Raw genomic sequence first — 17,547 nt, forward strand, 5'->3', positions numbered from 1 at the left:
GGTCCAGGAATGGACATGTGTAAGGCCTAGCACACGATTTAAAACCCACATTCCTCCCATAGATCATGTTCTCATCAATGAGCTCACATAATTGTATGTTAGGGTCTCCCAAGACAATGGCCAATCCACGTTGTGAAAACTGATCCATTCAACTGTTGAATGATAATCAATGATGCCAAATAAAATGTCGTACCTATTTCCAAATGCTACCACCACTAGGAATTTAAAATGATGGGATTGGGGTAGATGAACCCAAACCTAGGAACGAGGTTTATGCCACACAACAACAAGGAGTTAACAGGTGTAGGGTGTGGCACTCTTTTCAAAGGCCACCAACCTACTTTCCAGTCACATCCACATCATGTTAATCATGTATCATCTGTCATTATAAGGATCATTAATATCACCCCCATCAGGGAATAACCATAGAAACATTATTCACTATGAATTATTCTCTTTTTGGTGGGGGGCATATATTCTATGGTGAATATTTCTGAGAACTAATTTTAATTGCGATGAATATTTACAGATATTTTTTTGGGCATACCTATTATGGTGAATATCCATGGGAATTAATTAAATATAATGAATATTTGTGGAGATTTTTCTAGGCATACATCTTATGGGGAATATCTACAGGAATTAATTTTATATGAGATGAATATTTGCGATGTTGTGAATGTATATCTAGACACACCTATCTTTCGTGTGATCTATGGTGATTTTTTTCCTACAATGATAATTCCATCACTTTGAGTTCTTTTATTGTGAGTGAGATGCATATGTTCCTCTTCTCTTTTATTTTCTCTCTTCTTATTTATTTTTTCTTCTTTCAATTATGAATAATTTACCACATATGCCAAAACTAGAACCAAGCAAGGGTACATATAGCAACGTTACCCTAACTAGTATTTATGATTATACAAAAGTCATTAGAAAAAGGAGAGAAGAAAGACAAGTAGGACATTAGATAGAGCTAGAGGAAATGCTTGATAACAAATTTAATTTGTTTAAGAATGTAAGATTAGGGTTCAAGACTCAACAACAAAAAATGGAGGCTAGATTACAAGAAATGGAAAAATTGAAATAATCAACTGAAGGAGGAGAGATGGAAGAAAATTGTAAACAAAGAGACAAGATTAAAGACTTAGAATAAAAACTAAATAATAATTTTCACTTAGTATGGAGAATAAATTAGATATCAACTCATCACATAGGAAATGAATAAACTAATTGAGTTGGATCATGAGTGTAACGAAAGAGGCTTGAATCTCATAATTGTTAGTAAAAAAGAGTAGAAAGATGAGGACACACTAGCAATATTAAAAAAAACCTAATTAATAAGTCATAATTTTAAACAACATATCTCATAGAAGCAAACCTGTTGGACAAAATAACTAAACATAAAGATAGGTTGATTTTTGTTAAGGTAAGTTGTAATGATCATAAATATGGAATACTTAGTAAATCTCCAAGCTTAAAAGGGTAAGAAATATTTATAAATGAAGACCTCATTCCAACAAACCAAGTTAAGTCTAAAAAATAAGTTCAAAAGGTAAAAGAAGAAAGAAATATAAGAAATGATTAAAAATGGAAAAGTTATTATTAGGGATAGATATCATAATGATAATAATAAATAGAAATTTGGGACACTTCAAAACTTTTTTTGGAATTATTGTGGATTTTCATGGCGTAAGGGTTCTAGGCCAAGTTGGATCTCAAATGAAATTTATATTATTGTTATAATAAAAACCTAAGAGCATTATGAGTCCAATGTCCACTAGATATGGGGATTCATTTTGTGGTTTACATGGAACAGAAAATCCTTTCGCAGAGGGATTGGAGGGATAACCCGTTATATAAAAAAGAATGTTCCTCCTCACATTGGACTCCATAAGATAAACCTTTTCAATCAATGCATTTGGATAAAAATCTCAGACATTGATATCAATATAATTTATATATCAATTTGTTATTTATCACATTTTTTTGTCTCCCAGAGGAACCCAACAGCCTGCCTGACATTTAACTACTAGTAAACCTTTGGGGGTCTACAACTTGTCCTCCTCTCCATAAATAAAAGTCACAACCAGGGGGATTTGAACCTTGGATCTCTCAATTTTCATAGATTTCACATTACTTCGATCACCAATTGAGTTGCCCCCCTGGGACATTATTTCTCACATATTAATTTTACTTTTTATGATAAAAATAGCCTAGATAAAAATTGCCCCTATAATTTCCTAAAATAAGATATCATAATTCAAGGAATGAAGGTAATATCCTCTCGCTAGGAGATTTTAATGCTTATTTTTCCTCTTAAATGACCATTATTTTGACTTCGATCATAGACCTTTAAATTTGACTCTAAAATTTTCCATGCACAAAAACCTTGTGAAAGAAAATTTTGATAATCGAAGGCACCTGATTTTTTTGACAAAGTGAATATGGTCTCTTCTTAAAGGATTTAAATCTCATAACTTTTTCATATAAATAATATAATGGTACTACCAACCCTTGGTATGATAATGAATGTAATATTGCAAGAGAATACATTAGGGATGCTTCTAATGAATCTTAAAAACATGATATGACAAATACATACAAAACCTTTAGTAAAATGAAGCAAAAGTACTATATCAAGATAGAAATCAAGAGCAACTATTACATCTTTTTAGATTGGATCCTATGAAGTTTTGGAGGAAAATTCCAACTCGTAAAACTCAAGATAATAATATGATTCCTTTGAATGAATGGAATTATTATCTTAAAAATATTTATGAATCATTTGATGACATGGACATAATTTCAAACATTCACATTAAGGATGAAATCTTTCTTTGAAAAGCATAGAGTTTGGTATAAGCAACTTGCAACTAAGAAAGTTAAGGACATTGAAGGCTACAAAGCTGAAATTTTTAAAATTAGAGGGCCTATCGTCATCTGCCACATCCACAATTTCTTCAATTTGATAGTGAAGCAAGACTTCCCTAAACCATGGTCTCGCATCCTCATTATACTTATTTTTAAAAGTGAGAATAAAAACATTCCCTCTAATTATAGAACCATTATGATTAGCCCCAATTTAGCCAAGTTGTATGGAATTATTTTAGAAAAGAAGATTAGCCTTTTGCTAGAAATCCATGAAAAACGGGAAAGGCCAAGCGAAGTTTAGGAGGTATCGTTCAATTGTGGATCACCTTGTTAATTTTAGGATCAATGTGGAAGAGTGTTGCAATAATAAAATTGAGTTCTTTTGTTGTTTTGTTGACTTTAGAAAAGCTTTCAACATTGTTACTGGGACAAACCTATGACAAACTTTCAAAAAAGCTTAGAAGACATAAAGGTTCCTTTTGAGTTGAGGGTTTCTATGAGAAGGTTGTATGAGAATTTTATTGTGAAGTTTAGAACCACTAAGAGCTAGTTGAAAGAAATTAACTACAATATTGGAGTCAAGCAAGGTTGTCTATTGTCTCCCGTCGTTTTTAGTATATACATTGATAAGTTAAAAGAGTGTTTGGAGGACAATAGACACCCTTGCTTGACTTCAATATTATAGTTAATTTGTTTCAACTAGCTCTTAGTGGTTCTAAACTTCAATATTAACTACAATATTGGAGTCAAGCAAGGGTGTCTATTTCCCCCGTCATTTTTAGTATATACATTGATAAGTTAAAAGATTTTTTGGAGGAAGGAACTTGTGTTGGCCCAACTCTTACTATTATAGTCTAATGATATTATTCTTTTGGTTAGGATTCCTTTAGGTCTTGGCAAGCAACCATCAATCCTCCAAGATTTTTGTTCCAAGATGGGTATCACATTTAATATTGACAAAATAGAAGTCATGATAATTGAATCCAAAAAGATCATATATAATACTTGTTGACAACAACTTGGAGGAAGTGTCTCCTTAGAAATATCTTGAAATGAATAACCATCACAAGCTCAACTGGAATTATAGAATTGAAAAAATGATTAATGGAGGGTGGAAAGTTTATTATGGACTTGAAAACAACTGTAAATTAGTAGATCTTGGACATGAGATTATTAAAAAAAAACTCCTCTTTGAAATTGTTGTTACTCTTGTTATATTTTATGGATGTGAGGTTTGGGGATGTAGTATTTCTTGAAAGTCATGGAGAAAGATAAAACCGACACGAAATCAATTTATAACCAATAGTATCAAAATTAAAGGAAATTTACCCTATTCTATCCTCCTCTTCGAAGAAATCCCGTCCCATGTTGAGAGTATGCCTATGATCACATATTTAATGTATAAGAAGAGGTTAAACATGATGGAAGACAAGAACTGAAATTTCTTCAAACTCTAGCTAAAACCACCTTTAGAAGTAGGGATGACATGAGGATGTCAAATCTTGGCTAGACCATTGGAGCATAAAGGAAAATATCATTATTCAAAATAAGGATAATATTAAAAATATTATCACCTCAAAATTGTGGTGTGATAAGGAGTTAGAGGGGGAAATGAAATTACAATATTATAAAGAGGTGATCAATGCAATGAAAATGTTTGTCACCTTAGTGACACAAAAAGAGGTTGAAAATGAAAACATTTTCTTAAATTATCCATCATATACTGAGATTAAATTTTAATTTCAAGATATTTGTCATTACCATCTCCTTGACATTTTTAACTCCACAAAACTATGATAATTTTAAAACACTTCTCTTAATACTTTTAAAACTTATTAATAAACTTTTTTAAAAAGTCAAAATAATATTAATCATCATACCACCTTTTAATACCACTACATGTTGACCATCATAATGACCAACCATTTTTCTAATTATAGTTGAGAAGTACACTATTCAAACTTGATTCCATATGTTTCCATGAACCAATCTAGGCAGAAATCGGGAAATACCATGATTGAGTAGAGAGGCTGAAATGAGAAATACCATGATTGAGCAGAGAGGCTCATTCTACACCGAGTACCATGATTGAGTAGAGAGGCTGAAATGGGAAATACCATGATTGAGCTGAGAGGCTCATTCTACACCAAGTGGCTCATTCTACACCGAGTACCATGATTGAGTAGAGAGGCTGAAATGGGAAATACCATGATTGAGCTGAGAGGCTCATTCTACACCGAGTATCGTCCGTCATCAAAGTTGAAAATGCCAAAATAAAAAATAAAAAAATTAACTATACCAAACATTTAAATAATGTAGGTTCATAAAAAAATTTACAATTGAAAAAATTGAATCTCTCTCAACTCATTTATGATGTGTCATGATGTTGTTCATCATCAAAGTTGAAATTTTTCTTATATCGACCAAAATAAAAGTAAAAAAAAAAAAAAAAAAAAATTAACTATACCAAACATTTAAAAAATGTAACCTCATAAAAAAATTTACACATGAAAAAAATTGAATCTCTCTGGACTCATGTTATATTCGTATTTAAAATAGATCGATACTAGATAATAAAAACATGGAAAAATGAAAAAAATAAATATCACAAAAAAAAAGAAGAATTAACCAGGTTAAAAAGTAATGCTCTTGAATAACTTGATCTGGGGTGATAGAGAATTCTCATCCAAATTATATGCTTAAATATGATAAGGGTCTTCCATTGTTAAAATGTGAAATTTGCACAATTTTATATTGAAATCTGGAAATGTACATTCGAGATTTATTATCTCAACTTTGAGTTCATCTTATTCTCAGGACTGTCTCGCAAGTCCATAGAGTCTGATTTCTTTGGTAAAAGGATTATTCCCAGTACTTCGAACTTTGTGATTTGATGTTTAAAAATTAGAGTATAGGACCAAGTGCTTGCAGGCACGAAGGAAAGCCACTGCTTTCACTTCATTCTTCGATTAACGCTTCGTTCTTCTACCCAGAGGCCTCAAAATCTTAATTTTATTCTCTGCCAATGAGACTCTACGTACAGTTTGAGACATTAAAGTTTCTTGTATAGTTATATATATATTTATTTGGAATTGTTTTTAGTGTAATTTTTTGGGTTTTTCAGTGTTGGAATTTCGTAGAAAAATTGAGGTGAAATTTTGATTTGTGTTATTTAAATTGGTTTTTTTATTATATATAAATTTAGCAAGAAAAACTATTAAACCACTTGGATTGTGCAGAGGTTACCCATCAACCTTGTGATTTCAATAAATTCTTATCAGATCAATCAATACATTATCAAATAAAATATGTAATCGAAACCATAAGACATACAGAAACTTAATATCTATAAAAAAATTTATTTTTCAAATAAAAATAACAATAAATATATTTCAATATTTACAGAAATTAATTATATATATATATATATTTTGAAATATTTTAAAATATTTTAAAATTTTAATGAATATATTTGAAATTTATATAAAACAATTAATACTTATAAAAAGTTCCAAAATATTTATAAATTTCTAAAATATTTCCAAATTTAAAATCTAATAAAAAATAATTGTGATGAAAAATAAAATTCCCTCTACACTCAAGTTCACGACTATGGAATGATTCAAAGATACAAATGCATAAAAACCCGAAAGGTATTTTCTGGTATGTTTAAGTCGCCCAGTTAGTTGAAAAAGCCGTTTTCACAATTAATGAGGGTAAGAGACCAAAACAAGGGTTTATCTGTATGCAAAACAAAAGTCTCTCTGTATGTAAATATTAAATCTAAACCGAAGAAAAGAAGTTTCATTTATAGATATGAATGAATTTAAGTTTCATTATATGAAATTTTTAATAAACGAATCTAATTACTCATGTATATTTTTTTTAATTTTTATAAATTTTACATGATTAAAAATTAATCTGTGATTTACAAAAAAATAAAGGATAACATATGAAAGGAAAATTTCACATCATAAAAATTGATTTTATATTAGTTATGAATAATAATAAAAATATTTTAGAAAAAGTTAATTGTTCCCCATAGATTTTTGGGTTTACGGTTTGGGTTTTTTCTTCATGATGATTTAACGTCTACTTAAACAAATAGCTTTTAATAAATTTTTAAGGAAACTAAAATATATATAAATTAAATTAAATTAAAAAATATAAATAAATAAATAATAAAGTAAAATAAAAATGAGATTTAAAAAATAAAAGAAAAATTGATTGTCAAAAGTCATTATCTTTTATAACCAATGAAATTCTTGTACTTACAAGAGGAGGCATGATGGAGCTTTTTGCCTTAATATTATACATTACTTTTCATTTTATAAATTATTTTTTATATTAATAAGGAGAAAATTTGCATTTTTGAAATTAGCTATAGTTTGATTAAATTGCATTTTTCGAATGAGTTATAGTTTGATTTTTATGGAGCCTATTGCCTTAATATTATACATTACTTTTCATTTTATAAATTATTTTTTATATTAATAAAGGAGAAAAATTGCATTTTTGGAATTAGCTATAGTTTGATTAAATTGCATTTTTTGAACTAGTTATAGTTTGATTTTTACTAATTTGTGATGCATTTTGAAAACTAGAAGATTTGTTTTTTAATTGTTGTAGATTATCTAATGTATATGATATTTATTCATTTCTTTTAAAAAAAATTGTAATTATAAATTTATGATATAGTACATTAAAGTTTATAGAGGTACAATAAAACACATGTTTTTATTATGTTAAAATAATAATATAATAAGCTTTAGTACATTAAAAAGACGTAATACACCACATACTTACCAAAATGGCTTTGTAGTTCTATTGTGGGGCGACGGCTAGGGTTCGCCCCTAATCGGCCTTCTCCTTCTCATTTTGGTGTCTACAAGTGTTTATAAAGCTCGATTTTTGGCCTGGATTCATCTCCCTCTTGCCAATTGCCATAAAGTTCTCGAAATCGAGAAAAAGTATCCTTGTTGTTCCTATGTCTCTTCGTCTCTGGTCACTGACTTCAAGTTCTCAAATTCTATTGTAAAGTCTCGTGTAGCATCTTGCTCAAAATCTTTTATTGTTCTTCCTGTCTGTGATGGAAAATGTCCCTCCATCTCATTGATGTTTGAACTTTCAGTTGTCTCCCTTGAGGGTGGGGTTCTAGGCATTGTCTCTTTTGTGGTGTGTTCTTTTGTTACTATGTTGATTAATTCTATCTCATCCTCAGTTGTAGTTCATGGTGGCTTGAGTGTCGCCCTTTCTTCATGTCTGGCAGGCTTTTGCCAGTCGGTAGCCCCTAGACCTTTTGCAATCATGCGAAATCCTCTCTCATTGTTGGCACCTCTCCTCTAGGGATGTATGTCATTGAATCCCTCTTCATTGAGATTCAATTAGGAGCTGATGCTCTTAGTGATTTTTTTTGTTTGCAAAGGTTGGTCTAATCTGTAGATTCATTGGATCATGTCCAAGACTCATTGATCTTCACTCATGGATATATGATAAATGGAAGTCGATAATCACATATGATTTAAACATATACCCTCTAGAAAGAGCCTTTTTAATTGTGATTTTCGATTATTAGAGAAATTTTGAGCTCTAAAATGGGCCTCCTAAGGAATATTATAAAATAATAGTGGAAATAATAAATAAGAATATATTACATCATCAAATTTTAGAGGGAAAAAGAAAACAATTGTTTTTTCAACTCATATTTTCAATTTTTATCCCTACGGTTTTACTCAAATTTCGAGTGTGGGCACTTGTTGGATATGGAATTTAATTCATCATCCAAGGAGTACCCATGTTGCATATTTTTTAAGGACCCTGCTATAGAAAAAACGAGAAACACATGAAAAAATGTTATTGCAATCATGTTTTTTCATGTATTTCTCATTTTTCATGTAACAGGGTCCATCAAAAGTGTTGGGTGTGGAGCTTGATTATCTTCCCAATTCAGAGGTTTTTGTTTCAACCGGATGTATACCCCAGGAATACAGTACACCCCTCCATATGGGGGGTGTTGGGGCGGGGCTTGTCCCACCTGCAGGGGTCAGGGGGGACATATGGGGGGGTGCGGGGGCGGGGCTTATCCCCCCTACAGGGGTCAGGGGGGACTTCCCATGGGATCGGGGGCAGTGCCCTTGAAGCTAAAAATATATGTAAAATTGCCTTGTAAAATATTATAATTTCGTAGTCAATCTGGGTCGTTCATTAGGCATATGATCTGACAGTAGAAGTTATGTTTAATTTAGGGTTTTTTCCCCTAGAAGGAAACCCTCGATTTATATGAGGGAATTGTATGCAGTTGTGTATTATTATTCTGAGCGAGAAAGGGAGAGGAGACTATGTGAGAGCAGAGAGGAAATTACAGTGGATATGTTGTATGTTGTATCTCTTCATTTTGTTGGGTAATTGACAAGAAGGATTGGTTGTTTCTCTGTGGATGTATCCTAGATTGAGTGAACCACGTATATCTGTGTCTCTCTTGTTTTATGTGTTTTATATGTTTGTGTTTCTGCAATATTTTATGTGTTCCATCGCTCTGTAATATATAATTTTCTAACAATAAAAAGTATGCAACATGGGTACTCCATGGATGAGGAATTAAATTTTGCATCTAACAAGTGCTCTTGCTCGAACTTTGAGTAAAACTATAGGGAGATAAATTGAAAATATGAGTTGGAAAAAGAGTTTTTTTTAAATCTTTTTACTTTTTTACTCCAAAAATGGTGAATCATCCCCCATGGTTGACATCATCATCTTGAATCGTATTAGTTCTTATAAAGTTGATTCTGGTTAAAGATAAAACTAACTATACCTAGTTATTCTTTGACGCAAAAATTGACTATGAGAACATCTCTTTTAGATGTATATTTTGCTATGAGATTGGATATTCATTCAAAAACTACCCCAAATATGGGAAGTTCAAATTTAAGACCTCCAGCCACAAGACAAAATGGTGAACGGGAGCTAAACGAGATCATTACATTATCTCAAAGGTAGTCCCTCCAATTCACACTAATGAGGTTCCTTCACAAACAGATTTAAACTCCCCTAAGCTCAAGAGAAATCCCCATCAAGATATTCGAGCAACGAATCGAGAATTGAAACGTAGAGATGGGGAAGTTGTCATCTTCAAAGAGATCACAAATGCCTCATCGAAGTTTTCACTTGGAAAAAAGAAATAAGGCAATGATTCAAATACCTTGTAGAATGGTAAGGCCAAAGTTGCAGGTCATGTTTCAACCATAAGTGTATTTTCTGATGTCATTCTATTAAGATTATTTCATGGTCTGAGCAAGTAGATACGACATTTCATTCTCTAGGTCAATTAGAAAAAAAAAAACAGTAGAAATTCAAAGAAGGATGAGGAAGTAGACTCAATTGAATATTTAGGATGGATTCAAGTGGGAAAAAAGAATAAAAGTAATTCACTAAGGGTTAGAAGAAGTCACACAAAGTTAAAAAGTTAAGCTAAAATGGAGTGCAAATATATATGGATTTTAGGGGTCTTTTAGAAATATTATAAGCGGAATGGAAATTAATTTTTTGTTACAAAGCATTCTCTAGTGAGTTTTTGGGTGGTTCTTGCATGTTCCATACTAAACCTTCATATTTTGGCATATTATATTCTCATAAGAACTATAATGGCTATGGCTTTGGGCCACTTCTTTTTATTAATATAAATCTCGCTATTTGTTTATTTGAGATATATATATATATATATATATATATATATATAAACTTATTGTTTAAAGTATACTTAAAAAACCACTACTAAAATTTTCCATTACCCATAATGTTTAGTTATAATAAACATCCCACTAATACTTTCACTAAAACCTCCACTATCATGGTAAAGGTTTTAGCAAAATCTTATTTGATAATTTTTCCTAATATTGTAACACTCAAAACTTGAAACATCATCTCCCACTATTACACTAAATACAACTATTTCATAAATACCGAAACAGAGATAACTATTTCATAAATACCAAAAACAGGTCAGTGTAGAAATTTTGAATAATTTAACACATATTCAATGGAGATTATCCTGATCATGTACTAATGCGGAAAACATACACAATACATAAGCTCCTCTACGTTGATCAAGAATATAGCAGCATCAATAACAATAAAACATCAAGAGCATTCACACATTAACACAGTATGTATCACGGGGAAAGCATCTCGCTAAAAACCCCACACTATCTGTATATTAATGATTGAGTCATGTAACATTACATAGCATAATACTTCTCACAAGTATCTCCACCTCTGTTACACACAATACAGCTCAGATCTGATCTCCAAATCTCTTCCACTGCTTGCCTGCCTCCACTGCTCAATACCTGCTCAAGAACTGATGAGAATTGCTTCCCAAACTCGATTTTCACCTGCAAAATAGTCACTCACTCTTTGTGGACGTGAGCAAAGGCTAAAATGCGGGCCAAATACGTGAGCAAACTCATTGGCATACTCAATCCTCTGATTGTGCAAGATCTGGTGCACAACTATAGTCACAACTGATAGCAATCTGATTCTCTACCACCTGTCCCTGTTGAACTGAACATGCACTGACATGCAACTGAGTTAACTGATGTATTCTTTAGTTGTATTATGAGTTAATAATTAGTTTAACAACTCATCATTAGTCTATCTGCAGTTAGACTAACTACAACCAGTTTAACTAAGTTAAACTGAACACAACTCCATCAACTGTACCTCCAGTCCACTAAACTCAACTCACTTGAGTTCTAACTGAAGTCATGCATGCAACAACTCAACTGACTCATAAGAAAAACGAATTTCCTTCTGACAGCTGCATGTGCCACTTCCGTAGCTCAAACTGAAGTGCTCCAAGAGAATAAGATTAAGTTTGTAGTCCAAATATTATTGTGAGATAATAATATTTGACTTTTCTATTTTTGACAGCCAGTCTAAAAATAGACTTGATCACTCACACTGTGATCACTCACACTTTCATCAAAAATAGAAGTCCATGTATTTTCCCAACTTGATCAATCATCCATAAACATAGACATGATCCATATGTCTAAAAATAGACATAGTCTAAAAATAGACTTGCGCCAAAAATAGCCTGCGGGCCCACTTAGTGAAGGCGACTCTTTTCACTAAGCTCCATCATCTTGTTGCAATCTCAACACTCCCTCTCGACAAGATATGGATTATCAGCAACCCCTATCCTGCCTCGGTGGTACTCGAATTTGCTCCTGGTGAGAGCCTTTGTCAGAATATCAGCATCCTGATCCTCCGTTGGAATGTACGAAAGTAGCATGATCCTCCGCTGCACACAATCTCTGATATGATGGTACCTGATGTCAATATGTTTATATCTATCATGAAATACAGGATTAGCCGAGAGTTTAATGCAACTCTGGTTATCACAGTAAATCACAGTAGGATCCAAATGAGAACCGAACAAACCAACCAGGATCTTCCTCATCCATATAGCCTCGCATGCAGCCAAACTTGCTGCCATATACTCGGCCTCCGCTGAACTGAGTGCCACAGATCTCTGCTTCCTACTGTACCAAGAAACTGCTGTCGATCCGATACTGAAGACCCCTCCTGATGTGCTCTTTTTGTCTGTTGGGCTCCCTGCCCAATCTGCATCCGTGAAGCCACATAGCTTCACCTCATCCTCCTGTCTGTACCACAAACCATATCCCGATGTGCCTCTCAAGTAGCGCAATACATGCTTGCCCGCCTTCCAGAAGAGCTTGGTAGGCTTAACCATAGCTTGTGAAAGCTGGTTAACTGCATAGCATATATCAGGTCGTGTATTGACCAAATACATCAGCGACCCCACCAACTGTCGATAAACAGTGGCATCCACTTCTTCTCCCGAAGTGGCATCCTCCTTCCTCCAACCTCCAGGAAGAGGAGTATCAACAGGCTTGCAGCCATGCATGTTGAACTTCTCCAGTATCTCCCGAGCATACTTGCCCTGAGAAACAAACAGTCCACCACTGCGCTGCCATATTTCCAATCCTAGGAAATAGTGAAGGAGGCCCAAGTCCTTCATCTCAAACTCTGTAGCAAGATCCTTCTTGCATGACAGTATCAACAGCTCATCACCCGTTAGAATCAAATCATCAACATACAGTACAATGATAAGCAACTTACCCTCCACCACAATCTGGTATAGGTTCGGATCCGCCTCGCTCTTGGAGAATCCAAGTCCTGTGAAATAGCTGTCTATCCGTGTGTACCAAGCACGTGGTGCTTGCTTCAACCCATACAGCGCTCTCTTGAGCCTGCACACATGCGACTCGCTGCTGAAGACTTCAAAGCCTTCGGGTTGCTCAATGTACACCTCCTCCTCAATGACTCCGTTGAGGAACGCAGTCTTCACATCCATCTGATGAATGTGCCATCCCATCTGCGCTGAGAGAGCAAGAATCGTCCGTATGGAAGAATACCTTGCGACAGGTGCAAAGGTCTCCTCATAATCGATCCCCTCAATCTGTGAAAAGCCTCGGGCAACAAATCTTGCCTTGTACTTCTCCACACTCCCGTCAGCTGCCTGCTTAACTTTGTAGATCCATCTCGAATCCACCACTGATTTCCCTTCCGGTCTAGGAACAATCTCCCATGCACTGTTTCTGACAATAGAATCATACTCTTCCACCATGGCGTCTACCCATGCGGGATCCTCCACAGCTTCCTCGAAAGAGGATGGCTCAGTCACAACACACTTGCTCATAAGAGCCATGTATCCAGTGTACCGATCAAGTGACTGTCTCTGCCTGCGTTGGGCTGTAGGTGGTCCTACAACTTTCTCTGCATCTTGAGCCAGTCGCTCAGCTTCTGTCAAGCGCTTTCGCCCTCTGATGGTTGGCGCTGCATGAGTGGTCTCTTCCACTCCATGAACCTCGTCCTGTGGCTGATCCACGTCCTGAATCTCATCCTTAGGAACTAATAGCTCCTCATCTGCATGCAAGTGTAGCTCCCTCTCAAGCGAACACTTCATGGCTTTCTCCTCCTGAAATTTTATATCCCGTCGCACAACAGTTTTACCACTGTCTGGCAAATACACACGATAGTTGTGGGGCGTATCAGTGTACCCCACAAATATCCCAACCTCTGCAGTCGGCTCCAACTTCTTTCTGGCATCCTTCGTCACATGCATGTAAACGTTAGCACCAAAAATCCTCAAATGAGAAAGATCAGGCTTCTTACCAGAATAAGCCTCCTCGGGTGTACTCATGCCAAGTATCCTATGAGGACAACGGTTCTGCACATAAACTGCTGTATTGCATGCTTCCGCCCACAAGTGAAGGGGTAGGCCCTGATCATGCAACATTGCCCGTGCAGCACCCACAATCGTTCTGTTCTTCCACTCAGCTACCCCGTTCTGCTGTGGGTTATGGGGAGCTATGAGCTCTCTACGAATCCCTTCTGCCTTGCAGAAATCCTTGAACTCGTCCGAGATGTATTCACCACCATTATCTCTCCTAAGAGCCTTCACCTTCTTCCCCGACTCCTTCTCGACCAGTGCTTTGAATTCACAGAACTTTGAATATGTCTCGCTCTTCTTCTGCATGAAGAAGATCCAGCACTTACGAGAGAAATCATCAACAAAAATCACATAATACCTGTGTTTTGCTGTCGAAGCAACTGAGAAAGGTCCACACATGTCTGTGTGAATTCTCTCAAGGATCGTCGTGGCGCGACTATCCTTCTCGTGAAAGGTGGCTTTCACAAACTTCCCCAAAGTACACCCCTTGCATTGATCTGACTGCGCAAGTGTGCCTTTAGGAAGCCCTGTAGTGATCTGCTGCAGTATCTTCAAGGCTCCATGGTGAAGGTGACCCAATCTCCTGTGCCACAACTCGCCATCATCCCGGCTCACCAATCCTTCTGCCTTGTCTGCCATTGCTGCGCATCCATCTACATGCAACTGATAAAGGTTCCTCACTCGAACCCCTATCTTCCGGGTCTCACCAGTTGTCTTGCTGCGCAGGAAGGCCTTTCCCTCTCTGAAAACAACATCATACCCCTTGTCTTCTAACATCGCCACTGAGATGAGATTCTTCTTCAATCCTGGAACATGCATGACTTCCTTCAATACAAAGGGTTTACCAGACTCCCTCTCAAAGGAAATGGTACCGATACCGGTCGCACTGTATCTACCATCATCGCCCATCTCGATGTGCACTCCAAGATCTTTGTCCTCCAGATCAGAGAAAAAATCTCTATCTCTCGTCATGTGAAAAGACGCACCACTGTCCAGGAACCACACTGATCCCATCACACTTGAAACCAAGCATGCGATCAATGAAAAATCAAGCTCAAACTGAGAAGCTAAAGCCTCTCCCCCTGCAGATCCAGCAGCTTGCTTGTTCTTCTTCTTCTGCGGACAATTTGTGGCATAGTGTCCATGCTGGTGACAGTGAAAACACTTCACCTTGGACATATCCTGCTTCTTGCCTTTCGCACCAGACTGAGAAGCTTTCTTGTTCTTCCCCTTCTTTGCTTTGGCAGCCAAAGCACAATTCTCTTCATCAGATACCTTTGATGAAGATCCATTCTCACCTTTATTATTACTGAGTTTATCCTTGAGCGCCAGGTCGCTCTTGCTTTGGAATAACATTTGCAATCCGTTGAAAGACATTTTCAACAACACTGTTGTAAAAATCGAATTCGACCAGCAACAAAACTCAACTGCTTCCGATCAACCCTCGCTTGATATCCTGTAAAAATCTCTTCTACAAATCAAGCTGCTCCGATACCATGTAGAAACTTTTTCTACAATTATCTAGCTCTGATACCATGTAGAAATTTTGAATAATTTAACACATATTCAATGGAGATTATCCTGATCATGTACTAATGCGGAAAACATACACAATACATAAGCTCCTCTACGTTGATCAAGAATATAGCAGCATCAATAACAATAAAACATCAAGAGCATTCACACATTAACACAGTATGTATCACGGGGAAAGCATCTCGCTAAAAACCCCACACTATCTGTATATTAATGATTGAGTCATGTAACATTACACAGCATAATACTTCTCACAAGTATCTCCACCTCTGTTACACACAATACATCTCAGATCTGATCTCCAAATCTCTTCCACTGCTTGCCTGCCTCCACTGCTCAATACCTGCTCAAGAACTGATGAGAATTGCTTCCCAAACTCGATTTTCACCTGCAAAATAGTCACTCACTCTTTGTGGACGTGAGAAAAGGCTAAAATGCGGGCCAAATACGTGAGCAAACTCATTGGCATACTCAATCCTCTAATTGTGCAAGATCTGGTGCACAACTATAGTCACAACTGATAGCAATCTGATTCTCTACCACCTGTCCCTGTTGAACTGAACATGCACTGACATGCAACTGAGTTAACTGATGTATTCTTTAGTTGTATTATGAGTTAATAATTAGTTTAACAACTCATCATTAGTCTATCTGCAGTTAGACTAACTACAACCAGTTTAACTAAGTTAAACTGAACACAACTCCATCAACTGTACCTCCAGTCCACTAAACTCAACTCACTTGAGTTCTAACTGAAGTCATGCATGCAACAACTCAACTGACTCATAAGAAAAACGAATTTCCTTCTGACAGCTGCATGTGCCACTTCCGTAGCTCAAACTGAAGTGCTCCAAGAGAATAAGATTAAGTTTATAGTCCAAATATTATTGTGAGATAATAATATTTGACTTTTCTATTTTTGACAGCCAGTCTAAAAATAGACTTGATCACTCACACTGTGATCACTCACACTTTCATCAAAAATAGAAGTCCATGTATTTTCCCAACTTGATCAATCATCCATAAACATAGACATGATCCATATGTCTAAAAATAGACATAGTCTAAAAATAGACTTGCGCCAAAAATAGCCTGCGGGCCCACTTAGTGAAGGCGACTCTTTTCACTAAGCTCCATCATCTTGTTGCAATCTCAACAGTCAGTTACAACATGTCTTAGGAGACTTGAACCCACACAACTAGGGAAACATATTTTTCACCAAACCACTGGAACTCGGATCCTTTGACCTTCTTTTTCCATCCTTCTTTAAAATAAATATTAAGGATTTACAATTACGAAGTACACAAGTTTTAATCTTTTTTTAGCTAAGCAAGCTTATCTAAAGTGTGATTGGTGAATGCCCCTCCACTTGGACCATTTGGCATTACATTGCTTCCCATGCAATGTTTCAATGAATTTTCCCTCTAATTATATTTCATCATTTTACATACTTTAGCTTAGCTTAGCATGATCATATACATAACTATTGACGTTTTAAATAGGCTCTAGAGTTCAAAAATCAGTGCATTATAATTAAATAAGTACATAACTCATCTAAAATCCCTCATTAAATTGACACATCAAAGTCTAGAAATCAAAAGTTTGTTCTCTTGATGTTTGGTTTTATAAATGCAACTATTTGATGTTCTAAATAAATTGGCACTTTTGCACAACCTAAGGTTTCAACCATTTGGAAGCCTATATGTTTAGACCGTGATTATTAACTCGAGGGGTATAGGAGGAATGGATATATGGTATTTTTCACCTATATTATTGAAATTATAAAAAAAATAGTACGTATAGTTAAAGTTGAAAACACCTCAATTTCTATATTCTTCGGGTGAAGTTTGATCCATATGAGTCAATGACCAAACATCTTC

Source organism: Pinus tabuliformis, chromosome 4_1, assembly GCF_031772625.1.
Source record: "Pinus tabuliformis cultivar Carrire ecotype Pingquan chromosome 4_1, CPIR1, whole genome shotgun sequence".
NCBI classification, from domain to species: domain Eukaryota; kingdom Viridiplantae; phylum Streptophyta; class Pinopsida; order Pinales; family Pinaceae; genus Pinus; species Pinus tabuliformis.